This window comes from Oncorhynchus gorbuscha, linkage group LG20 (assembly GCF_021184085.1).
Source record: "Oncorhynchus gorbuscha isolate QuinsamMale2020 ecotype Even-year linkage group LG20, OgorEven_v1.0, whole genome shotgun sequence".
NCBI lineage: Eukaryota > Metazoa > Chordata > Actinopteri > Salmoniformes > Salmonidae > Oncorhynchus > Oncorhynchus gorbuscha.
In genome coordinates, this window is record NC_060192.1 from 14892934 (window position 1) to 14909841 (window position 16908).

General features: G+C 43.8%; 1 pseudogene; it reads left to right on the forward strand.

Moving 5' to 3' along the window:
• The first annotated feature begins 1245 nt into the window (after positions 1 to 1245).
• LOC124006635 lies at positions 1246 to 16223 on the forward strand (annotated as a pseudogene).
• The last annotated feature ends 685 nt before the right edge of the window (positions 16224 to 16908 follow it).

Sequence of the window (16908 nt, forward strand, 5' to 3'; positions counted from 1 at the left end):
TGTTGAATTGCGACTCCACTTTGTCAACTCTTTGATTACCTTATGGAGGTCATTGCTGGTCTGTTTGTATATGTCCATGTTCCCGGTCAATTTGCCATGGTTAAATGCAGTGTTTCACGCTTTCAGTTTTGTGCGAATGCTGCCATCTATCCACGGTTTTTGGTTTGGATATGTTCTGATCATCACTGTAGGAATAACATCCTCTAAGCACTTCCTGATGAACCCAGTGACAGAGTCAGTGTAATCGTCAATGTTATTTCCAGTGGCGACCCGGAACATTTCCCAGTCCACCTGATCACACAGTAGATTCAGTGTCCCTTTCCTCTTCTCCTACCTCTCATTACTTTTACAGATTAGTTGAAAGGTAAGAGAGGAGAAAAGCATGCTATTAAAGAGTATTGGGATGCAGCCTCCTAATGTCTGATCATTGTAAAGATTTTGGTCATGTTTCAAGTGTTTGCAGAAGGGAGAAGCCGAGATGTCCAAGTTGTGGAAAATATCACCTGTTATAAAAGTGATAAATGTGACATGTTGCAATTGTGGTGGGAACCATGAAGCTACATCTTTCGATTTCCCCACAAGGGTGAAAGAGAATGAGGTGGCCAAAGTCAGGGCTATCCAGAGCATATCATATGCAGCAGCTGTTAAAAGGGTTGCGGGTTGGAATGGTGCACATGAAGAGTCCATGGTGGTGGATATGCCTTCACTGCAGGCTGCAGGGGTTGCCTTTCACCAGCAGGATCCTGCCATTTCAAAGGTTAAGAAGGTGGAATTTGTGGCCTTTATAGCTATGGTGATAAATAGCATTGCCAAGGTGGAAAGCAAGTCCAGGAAGAAAGAAATCATTGTGGAAGAGGAGGAGCGGTTCCTGGAGCTGAAAAACTTCTCGGTGAAGGAGTAACGTGGAATATTATCACAAGCCGTACCACCCTCTTAGGTCCTAGAGCCTGAGAAGGGAGATATATTGAAATTATTGAAAGAAGACAGAAGTAGGAATTTTGTTTTGTAAATGTACTATTTTTATTTGGGTGAAGTAAGTTAGTTTCCCTATCACGTATGGATTTTATTTTTTACCTTGTTTTTGTTTCAATTTGTCCAGTTGGTGGCGGCAATACACATTTTTGGGGTGTAGTCCGCCATAAAACCCAGAGAAGAAGAATGTGTTGCATGTTGTTTTGTTGATGAACTACACGTGATCCACCTTGTCCAATCATCAATCAAAACCTTCCACACAGGGCGCTCGAATCACAGTGACAGACTGCTAAGGGCGTCTTATAATTTTCAAGAACAACATGGCTTCTGTGGGCGAAAGGAGTAAGTAACGTAACGAACACACAAACATCAAATAATTAAGTTAGCTCGTCCTCTGGTACTGAAACTGACCCACGTCCCGTTGGAGATGGTAAAATGGCTGGTTTTGTCGAAGGATCCATACTTTGCATCAATGCAAAACTTCCTGTGAGTCAACTCTCCCTTGAAATGCTCACAAACAAACAAACAAACAAACAAACAAGCTAGGTAACCACAATGACGTGATGGCGATTTACCTAACGTTAGCTACGTCTCTTGTGTGCTAGCATACGTTATCCTTGTGAAATGTTTGAAGTAAGCTAATCTAGCTAGTTAGGTAATTTAGCTAGCTGTGAGAGATGTTGCTGTTTTGCAGAGAGACACTTGGCATGAACAACCGAGTCAAGGATTGTGGTAATTCTATGTATGACCAAGTCTTGTAGCTAACTAAATGTGCCAGCAAGCGTCAAAGTTGCTGAATGTGCTTGTGTCCGACATAGGTTGTTGTATTGTAGCCGAGGCTACCTAAAGTTAACTAACTGAATATGCCAACTATTAGATAAAGTTGCTGCACTTAAGTTAAGCTGACACAATTCACTCCTTCACACAGAACCTACGACCACTCCATAGTTCTCCCTGGACCAAACCAGAACATGATTGTGGGAGCCAATGGAACTGGGTAGTCCAGTATTGTCTGGGTCTAGCAGGAAAGACTACCAATCTGGGCAGAGGGGACAGTGTAGTTGGCTATTTATTAACAAGTGTAACATTACTGACGTTAGCTAGCTACAACTGGGATATGCTTCAAACTTTCCGTAGCATTATTTTGGATTGTTGCATGTATGGCACTCTATATTGTACTTAATTTCTGTTTGTTTTATGTTTTGTATTTGATTGTACAGAATTTAATTGATAACTTGTATTATTCTGACTAGGTTGGACTGTACGTGAAGCATGGGTGCAACAAAGGATCGGTTGAGATTAAATTGTAAGTCTGTTATTGATTAAATCAGAAATGCCATCACACTGATTCCCATATGTTTCCAATAGTGGGTATAATAACATGGATGGAACCCCACCTGTGTTTTCAGGTACAAGGCCGTGGGGGAACCTGGTGATCAACAGAGAGATCCACGTGGAGAATAACCAGTCAGTGTGGCTGCTGAATGGGAGACACTCCAGCCAGAAGGCTGTGGAGGAGGTGAAGGCTCTACAGATCCAGAGTATGCTAACGTCCTACTCCTTCCAATTTTCTAACCACCCTTTGCCTCCTGCCCTGTGACTTTGCAGGAGAAGGTGGGAGAATTTGCCAAGATGACCAAGATTGAGCTGCTAGAGGCCACAGAGAAGTCAGTGGGGCCTCCAGAGATGTACGAGTTCCACTGCAAGCTCAAGATCTTCCACACCAAAGAGAGAGAACTGGAGGTGAGCACAGTTTTAACTCTAGCTCTATGGATGAACGGGGACTCATTGCTTCTTCTTTTATAAAGATGTTTTTGCTGCGGTGTTGACCGCTCAGGGCAGAGCAAGTTCAATGGTATGCTGGTATTGTTTTTTGGTAGAATGTGTGCAAGGAAGAAGGCCAGCGCCATGGAGAAGTTCAAGCAGAGGAAGGAACGGAACAAGCATGGCGTGGGGCGCTACTATGAGAAGAAGAGGCACCTGGACATGATTAAGATGCTGGATAAGAAGAAACCCTGGGTGGTGAGTTTCAATAGCAAGATCATCTGACACACGTATTTATTATGCACACCAATGTAAACCGCTTACTCCAGACACTACAACGTGATGTAAACTGTTTCTGTTGCAAAACATTTTGCTATGTTGTGCACTAATGAACCCTGTACTAGCTTGCAATAAGACACTGGACATGGGTAGATTATTTAATGTAAAAACAAATTGCATGTGAGTGTGTTTATATGAATGTTATGTGAATATGTTCATTTTTGTCTATCCTTTCTGTCCTCTCCAGGAATTTGAGACCGCCTGTAATGAGCTGGAGGGGGTGAAGAAGGAGAGGGAGGATGCCAAGAAGCAGCTAAAAACCATGAGGGAGTCCCAGGCCCCCATGCTGAAGAAGATCCAGCACATCGTCAGCCAGCTGAGGCCCATCGAGAACCAAATGAAAGACAAGGTCAGACAGGCTCCCTGGGCTGTGTAGCTGGGCTGGATGGGGATGTCCATTTATTCCACTTAGTTCCAGCGTCGATTAATTTTGAAACGGGGCCCCGGGTAGAAGCATGGGTTATATTTACTTGGTGGGTGATACTGCAAAGACATTTGTGAACCAGTGTGTTGTGTAGCCCTGTGGACTGGTGGTGATGTATCCTTGTGTTCCAGACGGCCAGCGTCAGGGAGGCCTCTCAGAAGTGTAAACGGGACCACCTGGACAGTAAGCACAGAGAGGTCTGGCGCTGTTTTCTTTCTCTTTTTCTGCCTTATTTTTATACTCTCTTGATACCAATGAGAACATATGACATAAAAATACATGTACAAATGCTTGATCCTCCCTTATCCCTCTATGGTGAAGTTACACATACCATTTTTGCACAGTGCCATGATGAAGATCAAGGAGGAGAAGCTGAGAGGATGCTCCAAGGCACCATTTTAACCAACTCTTCAGTGGAATTAAGGACATCAAGCAGAAGTATCATTGAACAGAGTGTAGACGTAAGAGAGGCACGGGCTCTGAGGAGTTTTGGCACAGTGCCTTACTGCACCATTTTAACCATGGTGAAGTGTTACACATACCATTTGACTTGGTGCTAAACATCCTGTAGTGTTGAAGAACAGGCTGAGAAGTCTGGATGACATGATGAAGATCAAGGAGGAGAAGCTGAGAGGATGCTCCAAGGACACCTACGCTGCTCTCAAGTGGCTGAGGCAGAACAAACAACTCTTCAGTGGCAACGTCCCTCATACGATTTTTTGTTTGTTTGCTGTAGCACATACTTTTGTTTGTTTGCTGTAGCACAGAGGTCTTTTTTCAATTAAGACTACTTGGTTCGAAGAACAGTATGTATGACTACGTAAAAAGAATTTGAAAGCCCGTAGTAGCATTTTGTTGAATTAAACGTTATGTTCTATCAGATCAGTGTCCGTAGCCCGAAAAATGCCAAGTACGTGGAGAACCACATTCCTTTCAATGACCTGCGGGCCTTCACCTTCCAGAAGAGAGAGGACATGGAGAAGTTCATGACAGAGGTGAGAAGGGTCAGCAATAGATTCAGAAAGAAATTCAACTGCCAATACAAGAAAATCAAAATGCTCTGTTTACAATGATATAAGGCAAGGTTTGTACGTTTTTGAAAATGAACATTTTTAAATGGTGTTTTCCAGGCCTGGAAAAGTTTTGGAAAATGATACAATTCTAAAAGGTTTGGAAAAGTAACAAACAATTACATTTCTATGAATGTAATTTATTTAGGCACAGTTTTTAAATATGTTTATTTTTATTTAATTGATAACACGTCAGTGTCATTCCAATCCTGGCGCGCAACCACAGACATGTCAGCGTCACTCGTAGGGGTTCGAGACAAGTGGGCTGTTGCTCAAGGAGAAGCGGGGCAGTCAGACATTGTAGCATCAGATAGGCCTAGCCTGTAAAATATTATAGAGAAGAGACTAATAACTAGGTAGCCAATTCAAAACTGTTTAGCTGTTATTAGCGTGTATTAAGGTTTGTCATATCCCAGAACTTTTCACCGACAATCACAAAAGGCCATATGAAGTTGATTAACTTTTTTGAACAATTCGTATGATTAATTGAAACCATTATTTTTGACAAAACGAACAATTCACTTTGCCATTAGTTGGGATTCAGTTCTATTGTGGTGAATCTAATCATGTGAATAAAAATTATAATTTGCGAATAGTAATTTTCGGGAAAAATATTTGATGTAGCTTTTTGAATTATGTGGATACTTCCAGTTTGTTTGGGCATCCAATGTATGGGACATTGCAACTCAATAGATGCTAGTTAGCCTGCAAAGTAAACACAACTAAGGTAGCTAAGATATATAAATATGACTAAAATCGAAAAGGTATATTTTCTAGAGAAAATTTGTGGGTTTGCTTCAGCTGAATAAAAATATTTGTAACCTACAATAGCCATTTGATCTTTGATATATTGAGTGAGCTAATTATTTCAAAAGGCATAAAGTATTTGGTTATAATGTTGCAATGTTCTACATCAAGGGTTGTCAACCATCCTCCAGGAGAGCTACTGGGTGTGCAGGGCTTTTCTAGTCCCCCTCTAACGAACAACATTTTTAGAAATGAGCTGCTCAACCCGGACCTTGATAGACTGGCTCTGTGTTTGAGCAGAGCTTGATCGAAAGCCTTGACACCCAGTAGCTCACTGAGGGTTGACCATGTGTTTTATGTAGTTACCTAACAGGTGTTATGCATTGTGGGGGCTTAAGTGCCTTGCACAACGACAGGTGATGGTACATGGGATCAGAGAGCGTCCTCCCAGAGTCGATACCACATTACGCTTACTTTTTTTATACATACATATGTTTATACATATACAATTGTTGGTCATGGAAATTTGGTTAAGTCAAAGGTTTACTGACCATGTGACCCACCTGCCCAGGCCCGTGCTTCTACACCTGCATTGCTTGCTGTTTGGGGTTTTAGGCTGGGTTTCTGTACAGCACTTTGAGATATCAGCTGATGTACGAAGGGCTATATAAATACATTTTATTTGATTTTGATTTGATAGGCTCTAGTTAAAGGAACTATATACAGTGGGAAAAGTTATAATGGATTTGTCCTTGGCCTCAGGTACGTGACAGCCAAAACCTGAGGGTGAATTCAGTCTTTGCTCCTGAGGAGTCCTGTGCCACACACCACCCTTCCCGACCCATTGAGTCCCTGAAGTGAGTGGTCCTCTCATACTGTCCCAATATGGATTGTAAATGTATCAAGCCTATACCTAACCTCAACTGTAATCCTAACCCTTCCATTTGTATGTGTAAGATAATTTAATAATAATATAATTTAATTGCTATATTGTAATTACTTCGCCACCATGGCCTATTTATTTCCTTAACTTACCTCATTTGCACTCACTGTATATAGACTTTGTTTTCTTTTGTTCTACTGTATTATTGACTGTGTGTTTTTGTTTATTCCATGTGTAACTCTATTGTTGTATGTGTCGAATTGCTACGCTTTATCTTGGCCAGGTCGCAGTTGCAAATGAGAACTTGTTCTCAACTAGCCTACCTGGTTAAATAAAGGTGAATTTAAAAAATAATAATAATAATAAATATGCATTTTTTTATTTTTCCTGTCTGTAGGCGTTTCGGGTTCTTTGCGTACCTCTTCGATGCTCCAGAAGAGGTTATGAGCTACCTCTGCAACCAGTACAAAGTGCACAATGTTCCCGTGGGAACGGACCAAACCAAAGCCATGATCAAGACTATTACGTTCCATACCCCAGAGTGGCTGGGAGGATGGAGAGTTATTTTGAATTTCAACAAATGTCACTTTCATATTTGATTTGATTTCTGAACAGACTGGAATATGAGATGCTCCAAACTAGGAGTGAGACTGTTAAATTGGGATCCCCAATGTTATTAAGACAATCCCTAACAAAATATATTTTTTAGGCTATAAAGGCCTGGGGAAAGTTGTGTAATGTAAGTAAAACCAGAGAGGTAGAGGTGAACTTTGCTACTGCAAAGCATGCGAGCTAAGACATTGTGAGACGCAGATTATCAAGATGTACAGTGGGGCAAAAAAGTATTTAGTAAAATCAAATTGTATTTGTCACATACACATGGTTAGCAGATGTTAATGCGAGTGTAGCGAAATGCTTATGCTTCTAGTTCCGACAATGCAGTAATAACCAACAAGTAATCTAACTAACAATTCCAAAACTACTGTCTTACACTTGTGTATAAGGGGATAAAGAATATGTACATACAGATATGAATGAGTGATTGTACAGAGCGGCATAGGCAAGATACAGTAGATGGTATCGAGTACAGTATATACACATATGAGATGAGTATGTAAACAAAGTGGCATAGTTAGTGGCTAGTGATACATGTATTACATAAAGATGCAGTAGATGATATAGAGTACAGTGTATACATATGAGATGAATAATGTAGGGTATGTAAACATTATATTAGGTAGCATTGTTTAAAGTGGCTAGTGATATATGTTTTACATTTCCCATCAATTCCCATTATTAAAGTGGCTGGAGTTGAGTCAGTGTGTTGGCAGCAGCCACTCAATGTTAGTGGTGGCTGTTTAACAGTCTGATGGCCTTGAGATAGAAGCTGTTTTTCAGTCTCTCAGTCCCAGCTTTGATGCACCTGTACTGACCTCGCCTTCTGGATGATAGCGGGGTGAACAGGCAGTGGCTCGGGTGGTTGTTGTCCTTGATGATCTTTATGACCTTCCTGTAACATCGGGTGGTGTAGGTGTCCTGGAAGGCAGGTAGTTTACCCCCGGTGATGCGTTGTGCAGACCTCACTACCCTCTGGAGAGCCTTACGGTTGTGGGCGGAGCAGTTGCCGTACCAGGCGGTGATACAGCCCGCCAGGATGCTCTCGATTGTGCATCTAGAAGTTTGAGTGCTTTTGGTGACAAGCCAAATTTCTTCAGCCTCCTGAGGTTGAAGAGGTGCTGCTGCGCCTTCTTCACGAGGCTGTCTGTGTGGGTGGACCAATTCAGTTTGTCTGATGTGTATGCCGAGGAACTTAAATTACTACACTCTCCACTACTGTTCCATCGATGTGGATAGGGGGTGTTACATTACATTTACATTTAAGTCATTTAGCAGACGCTCTTATCCAGAGCGACTTACAAATTGGTGCATTCACCTTATGACATCCAGTGGAACAACCACTTTACAATAGTGCATCTAAATATTTTAAGGGGGGGGTGAGAAGGATTACTTTATCCTATCCTAGGTATTCCTTAAAGAGGTGGGGTTTCAGGTGTCTCCGGAAGGTGGTGATTGACTCCGCTGTCCTGGCGTCGTGAGGGAGTTTGTTCCACCATTGGGGAGCCAGAGCAGCGAACAGTTTTGACTGGGCTGAGCGGGAACTGTACTTCCTCAGTGGTAGGGAGGCGAGCAGGCCAGAGGTGGATGAACGCAGTGCCCTTATTTGGGTGTAAGGCCTGATCAGAGCCTGGAGGTACTGAGGTGCCGTTCCCCTCACAGCTCCGTAGGCAAGCACCATGGTCTTGTAGCGGATGCGAGTTAACTGGAAGCCAGTGGAGAGAGCGGAGGAGCGGGGTGACGTGAGAGAACTTGGGAAGGTTGAACACTAGACGGGCTGTGGCGTTCTGGATGAGTTGTAGGGGTTTAATGGCACAGGCAGGGAGCCCAGCCAACAGCGAGTTGCAGTAATCCAGACGGGAGATGACAAATGCCTGGATTAGGACCTGCGCCGCTTCCTGTGTGAGGCAGGGTCGTACTCTGCGGATGTTGTAGAGCATGGATGTTGTAGAGGATGTTGTAGAGTGTTCCCTCTGCTGTTTCCTGAAGTCCACAATCATCTCCTTAGTTTTGTTGACATTGAGTGTGAGGTTATTTTCCTGACACCACACTCCGAGGGCCCTCACCTCCTCCCTGTAGGCAGTCTCGTCGTTGTTGGTAATCATGCCTACCACTGTGGTGTCGTCCGCAAACTTGATGATTGAGTTGGAGGCGTGCGTGGCCACGCAGTCGTGGGTGAACAGGGAGTACAGGAGAGGGCTCAGAACGCCCTTGTGGGGCCCCAGTGTTGAGGATCAGTGGGGTGGAGATGTTGTTGCCTACCCTCACCACCTGGGGGCGGCCCGTCAGAAAGTCCCGTACCCAGTTGCACAGGGCGGGGTCGAGACCCAGGGTCTCGAGCTTGATGACGAGCTTGGAGGGTACTATGGTGTTAAATGCCGAGCTGTAGTCGATGAACTGCATTCTCACATAGGTATTCCTCTTGTCCAGATGAGTTAGGGCAGTGTGCAGTGTGGTTGAGATTGCATCGTCTGTGGACCTATTTGGGCGGTAAGCAAATTGGAGTGGGCCTAGGGTGTCAGGTAGGGTGGAGGTTATATGGTCCTTGACTAGTCTCTCAAAGCACTTCATGATGACAGAAGTGAGTGCTACGGGGCGGTAGTCGTTTAGCTCAGTTACCTTAGCTTTCTTGGGAACAGGAACAATGGTGGCCCTCTTGAAGCATGTGGGAACAGCAGACTGGTATAGGGATGGATTGAATATGTCCGTAAACACACCAGCCAGCTGGTCTGCGCATGCTCTGAGGGCGCGGCTGGGGATGCCGTCTGGGCCTGCAAGCCTTGCGAGGGTTAACACGTTTAAATGTTTTACTCACCTCGGCTGCAGTGAAGGAGAGGCCGCATGTTTTGGTTGCAGGCCGTGTCAGTGGCACTGTATTGTCCTCAAAGCGGGGGAAAAAAGTTATTTAGTCTGCCTGGGAGCAAGACATCCTCGTCCGTGACGGGGCTGGTTTTCTTTTTGTAATCCGTGATTGACTGTAGACCCTGCCACATACCTCTTGTGTCTGAGCCGTTGAATTGAGATTCTACTTTGTCTCTATACTGACGCTTAGCTTGTTTGATTGCCTTGCGGAGGGACACTGTTTTTTATTCGGTCATGTTTCCGGTCACCTTGCCCTGATTAAAAGCAGTGGTTCACGCTTTCAGTTTCACGCGAATGCTGCCATCAATCCACGGTTTCTGGTTTGGGAATGTTTTAATCGTTGCTATGGGAACGACATCGCCAACGCACGTTCTAATGAACTCGCACACCGAATCAGCGTATTCGTCAATGTTGTTGTCTGACGCAATACGAAACATATCCCAGTCGACGTGATGGAAGCAGACTTTGAGTGTGGAATCAGATTATTCGGACCAGCATTGAACAGACCTCAGCGTGGGAGCTTCTTGTTTTAGTTTCTGTCTGTAGGCGGGGATCAACAAAATGGAGTCGTGGTCAGCTTTTCCGAAAGGAGGGCGGGGCAGGGCCTTATATGCGTCGCGGAAGTTAGAATAGCAGTGATCCAAGGTTGCCAGCCCTGGTTGTGCAATCGATATGCTGATACAATTTAGGGTCTTGTTTACAGATTAGCCTTGTTAAAATCCCCAGCTACAATGAATGCAGCCTCAGGATGTATGGATTCCAATTTGCAAAGAGTCAAATAAAGTTTAAAATATATACGGCTGTGATTATAATCGAAGAGAATTCCCTTGGTAGATAATACGGTCGACATTTGATTGTGAGGAATTCTAAATCAGGTGACCAGAAGGACTTGAGTTTCTGTATGCTTTTGTGACCATACCACGTCTCGTTAGCCATAAGGCATACGCCCCCACCCCTCTTCTTACCAGAAAGATGTTTGTTTCTGTCAGCGCGATGCGTGGAGAAACCAGCTGGCTGCACCGGCACCGCTCTCTCAAGTGAGCCATGTTTCCGTGAAGCAAAGAACGTTACAGTCTCTGATGTCCCTCTGGAATGCTACCCTTGCTCGGATTTCATCAACCTTGTTGTCAAGAGACTGGACATTGGTGAGAAGTATACTGGGGAGTGGTGCACGATGTGCCCGTCTCCGGAGTCTGACCAGAAGATCGCTACGTTTCCCTCTTTTACGAAGTCGTTTTCTTGGGTTGCCGGCTGGGATCCATTCAGTTGTCCTGGGTGAAAGGCAGAACACAGGATCCGCTTCGCGAAAGTCATATTCTTGGTCGTACTGATGGTGAGTTGACGCTGCTCTTATATTCAGTAGTTCTTCTCGACTGTATGTAATGAAACCTAAGATGACCTGGGGTACTAATGTAAGAAATAACACGTAAAAAAACAAAACTGCATAGTTTCCTAGGAACGCGAAGCAAGGCGGCCATCTCTGCCGGCGCCGGAAGTAACAGTCAGCCACCAATTGTGCAAGTTCTCCCACTTAAAAAGATGAGAGGCCTGTAATTTTCATCATAGGTACACTTCAACTATGACATACAAAATGAGATAAATAAATCCAGAAAATCACATTGTAGGATTTTTTATAATCTTATATTGGGCATTCAGTGCAGTCAACAATTAGGGGCCTGTATGTTAGAGCCAATTTGGACATATTTGTATAAAAGACTGAACATACGGAGCTCCGTGTATATTTGTGTAAATATATTAAATATTAATGTATATGATGAAATATTAGGTACGTACCTTTTATGATTTATATTTACCTGATTGAGATATATTAATTTGTTGTTGGTGTAACTCAGTTTTTAGCCTCCCCCTCTTGCCTGTTCATTGTATTGTGGTAAGTGTGTGAGGATAAAGGCAGGAAGTTGGGCCTTCGGGAGAGGGAGTCCTTGCTAGATGCCGGAGCGGTATAGTTTTTTGACCATACAGACATACAGACAGGTCATAATGTATTTTCCATATCAAGTATTCTATGCTTTAAGTTGATTGGAGAATCATTTATTTGTTTGATATAAGAAGAATAAACATTTTTGTTGCACCATATCCCTGGATGTCATTAAATGTTTGTCCGTTTGGAAACCTTGAGTGTGGACTGTATGCTTACCAAACAACCCTGCTTCAGGCTTGGCCAGTGGCTATGGTAAAGACGAAAGGAAGCCACTACACATTTTCTGTAAGTCTTCACAAGGTTTTCACACACTGTTGCTGGTATTTTGGCCCATTCCTCCATGCAGATCTCCTCTAGAGCAGTGATGTTTTGGGGCTGTTGCTGGGCAACACGGACTTTCAACCCCCTCCAAAGATTTTCTATGCGGTTGAGATCTGGAGACTGGCTAGGCCACTCCGGGACCTTGAAATGCTTCTTATGAAGCCACTCCTTCGTTGCCCGGGCGGTGTGTTTGGGATCATTGTCATGCTGAAAGACCCAGGCACGTTTCATCTTCAATGCCCTTGCTGATGGAAGGAGGTTTTCACTCAAAATCTCACGATACATGGCCCCATTAATTATTTCCTTTACACGGATCAGTCGTCCTGGTCCCTTTGCAGAAAAACAGCCCCGAAGCATGACGTTTCCACCCCCATGCTTCACAGTAGGTATGGTGTTCTTTGGATGCAACTCAGCATTCTTTGTCCTCCAAACACGACGTCTGGCAATGCAGGATTTGAGTCCCTGGCGGCGTAGTGTGTTACTGATGGTAGGCTTTGTTACTTTGGTCCCAGCTCTCTGCAGGTCATTCACTAGATACCCACCTTGTGATTTGTTTTTTTTGCTCACCGTTCTTGTGTTCATATTGACCCTACGCGGTGAGATCTTGTGTGGAGCCCCAGATCGAGGGAGATTATCAGTGGTCTTGTATGTCTTCCATTTCCTAATAATTGCTCCCACAGTTTATTTCTTCAAACCAAGCTGCTTACCTTTTGCAGATTCAGTCTTCCCAGCCTGGTGCAGGTCTACAATTTTGTTTCTGGTGTCCTTTGACAGCTCTTTGGTCTTGGCCATAGTGGAGTTTGGAGTGTGACTGTGAGGTTGTGGACAGGTGTCTTTTATACTGATAACAAGTTCAAACAGGTGCCATTAATACAGGTAACGAGTGGAGGACAGAGGAGCCTCTTAAAGAAGAAGTTACAGGTCTGTGAGAGCCAGAAATCTTGCTTGTTTGTAGATGACCAAATACTTATTTTCCACCATAATTTGCAAATATATTAATTAAAAATCCTACAATGTGATTTTTCTGGATTTTTTTCCTTCTCATTTTGTAATTACAGGCCTCATCTTTCTGAGTGGGAGAACTTGCACAAATGCTGGCTGACTAAATACTTTTTTGCTCCACTGTATGCTCATGGTTCTCCCTGCTCCATTCTTTCTCCCTCGTGTTGGCCTGCCTGCTTTTTCTCTTCACTAATGATGCAAGTGTGTGTGTTCATTCTTTGGTCTGTTGCGTGTAGAATATCCTAGCCTTTTCATGACACCGATGTTGCCGGGATACAGAGGTATCTTCAGGCCAGTCTAACAAGCATAGGATAGCCTACTCTTCGTTACTGAGTGGGTGGGGGTGCTTTTGTCTCATATGAAATTACATTAGGCTACTGGCATGTTTGTCTGTTAGGGTAGGCTTTTTAAATATCGGCACGAAACCTCTATGAACATACTTGTCTGTAAAGGAATGCCACGAAGCGGGACTAACATTCATCACTAGGCGACCAGAACTGTCAATCAAATAATCTCAAACTGCCTGCGCGCAGACATTTAAATACTGTGACATACAAAGACATTTAGTAGAAAAAAACATCTAGCTACCCTACCATTAAAAATCACAGCAGCACATCAATCCCCAATGTTTGTTGTCAGGGAAACAATACAGAACATTCTATGCCGGAGCAGAATTCTGAGAAGTTAGACGCTTCTGATTTTAATGCAGCTTTTTTGATGTATTTTTGTCTGAAAAGTTATCAATTGTTGCTATTGACACGTTACTGTAGCTGCGTCCTATGTCTGGTAGATATAATATAGCCCTAGCAGTCATGCATGCATAATAGGGAAATTATTCTGCATTGTTAATTGACGTGGAATTGTATGATTATTTTTTGGGGGGGGGGGTTATCGTTAACGGAAAACCGATTTAATAAAATAAAAAATGTTGGTCAGTTTGTCACATCCCTACTTTCACCTACATCATTTGACCATATATGTTAGTCAGGTGATTGAGGAGCCTTATCTGAAGGTGCTCTACACGGCTGAGGAGAAGTACTCCCTGAAGAAGTCATTCTACTCAGGCAAGACCAGCACCAGTAACTCTGCTGTGCGGCCCTCCCAGTACCTCACCATGGCCATGGACAAACGCCATCTGGAGGAGCAGATCAGTGTGAGGCCAGGAAAAATATGAATTTGAAATAACACATGCTGTAAACTGTGCATTAGCAGTCTGTATACTTTTGTCATTTTGCATAGGAAAGGAACTTTCTTAAGATTGACTTGACACCTGCCATAGTAATACATTTATATCATAGACACACTGATGCTAGTTGGCATAGATAACTTGCAGTAATGTAGTAATAACCAGATGCTTAGCATTTTTTAACACCTTGAAAGTAAAGTGTAACCTTTGGCCATGCCCAGGCAGCTGAGAAGAACATGCAGGCCATCGATGCACAGATGATAGCCATACAGGAACGTGCTGCCAAACAGGATCGGCGTGACAATGAGCTGCGGGCCCAGAAGAAGGCGCTCTCTGAGCTGAAGGGCAAAAAGAGACAGCTGGAACAGAAGATCAGCACCAAGCAGGACAGGTGGGTGGCAGACACACACAGTGTAAACGTTTAGACAATCAGCTTTGTATTTGTTCTCACATACCATTTACTCTTCTGTGTGTAGTCTTTGGCAGATGGCGCAGGGGGCTGAGGAAGAGACTAAGGCCCAGATCTCTGCAGTCAACTCCCAGAAGGTGTCCATTGTGGCTGAGTTCATGGCCCACATGAGGGTACTGTCACTGGTTAATACTGAAGGCTCTATATACACAGATTCTATGTTACATGAGATTTGTATACTAAAACCCTTTATTTTTATTCAACTCTCTCCTTCTCTTTTCCCTTCTCCAGCTGAGGATGGAGAAGGTGTACATGGCTCTAGAGACCGTGGGCATGACAGCAGAGAAGACCAAGCTGGAGACTGACTGCAAGGAGGGCTCGGCTGAGCTCAGGGTCCTAGAGGTCACGCGCGCACACACACTAAACTATTACACAACACAATATTTCATGTATGTTTTGCTGAGTGCTAACTGTGTGTGTTTCCTCTTCTCCCCCTCGCAGCAAGAGTGTGCCATGCTGGAGCAGTGTAAGGCCTGTCTATTGGAGAAATGTAAGGGCATACTGAGGAGGGCCAGGGAGATCTGTAACATGGATCCTGGGAAGAGTGTTGTACCCCCAGACCTGCACACGGTCAGTACAGTAACCTTGGCACATTCCATTCATTCTACCAGGTTAAATTCATTCCTCTATTCGTTCATTTGTGTATTTCTTCATGTGTGTTGTGTAGGCCTTCAGTCAGATGCCCAACACTCTGGATGAGATGGATGCCATGTTGAATAAGTAGAGGTCCAGGGCAGTGTGCTTCACTGGCCTCTGTGAAAATGTAAGTTGGAAGGCTCCTCAAAGCATGCAGTGTGCTCGCGCATCAGGCATACCACACACCCCCGCAGGGGGGTAAAAGCACAGAAATGTTCTCAGCCTCAGGGCAAAATGTGTAGAGTAGCAGGAAATTAGCTTTAAAACAGCAACATTTTCCCTCAGCCTCATGGAAAATGTGTAAAATATCATGAGATTAGCTATAAAACTGTACTTTTTCCTCTTTGACCCATGGCACCTGGAGAAAGAGCTGGATGACAAGAGCAATGCCCTTGACACCTACAGACAGAACATATCAGAGGTACTTCAGTGTTTGGATTGGTCAGATTTACTAGGCTTTTGCACCTGTGCAAGATTGACCTGTTTTTTTGTTGTTGTGCGGATTACAAAAACAAAGCTTAAATGTGAAATTGCCTTTAAATAGTTCCATACCTGATTTGAACCTGCGTTATCTTTTTCCTTCATATGTTTTGTTATTTCAATGCGTTATAAAAAAGCAGGTGCAAAATTGGTCTCTGAAAATACACAATCTAGAAAATCTGTGTGTGCTAGTGTACTTGCCTCAAAGTGCATGTTCAAGTGTGTTACAGAGTAATGTTTCCTTCCTGAGGCCTTCGCCCTCTCTGTTGACATGCTAAGGAGTGCTGGCTGAACCCTCTTAAGCAACTGGTAGAGCAGATTACCAGTTAACGCTCTCTGCCATCTCGTGCCCTAATTTGGGGTTTGACAGAAAAAAAGTATGCACAGTTTATTTTGGCATTGCTCCCCTTACACATTTGCTCAACTTATTTGTTTGTTTTTATATACTCTCTTCAAATTAATAAATATTTTGTATATACTGTTCGAAACACTGTTCAAATAAATGTTTTCTTTCAGATTTGTAGGACTAAGAAAAGTTAATTGTCAATTGTTTAGATGCAAGTGGGGAAGGGGATACCTAGTCAGTTGCACAACTATGCATTAAACCGAAAAGTGTATAACACACTTAACACAACCCCCCCCCCCACCCCCCCTAAATCAGAGTGGTGCGGAGGGCTGCCTTAATTGACGTCGTCGGCGCTCGGGGAGCAACTGTTGCCTCGCTCAAGGACAGAACAGCGTATTTTTCCACCTTGCTGGCTTGGGGATTTGAACAAGCAATCTTTCGGTTATTGTCCCAAAGCTGCTGCTAAACTGCTAAACTATCTGCCGCACAAGCGCTGTTCAATTTTGGGTCCAACAAATTAATAATGGAATATTTTTATATTTCAGTGACATCTAGCAATTCAGCGTGGCAAAAGATTTTAAGATGCTCTTTGAAGAGGTAGGGTTTCAGATGTTTTCCTGGAGGTGGGCAGGGACTGCTGTCCTAGCTTCATGGGCAAGCTAGTTCCATCATTGGGGTGCCAGGATAAGAAGTGATAGAGCTGAGCGGGAGCTGCCATCCTGTAGGTGTGGGAAGGCCAAGAGATCAGAGTTGGGAGAACGGCATGATCGGGTTGGGGTGTAAGGGTTTAAGCATAGCCTGAAGGTAGGGAGGGGCAGTTCCTCGTGCTCCTCCATAGGCAAGTACCATG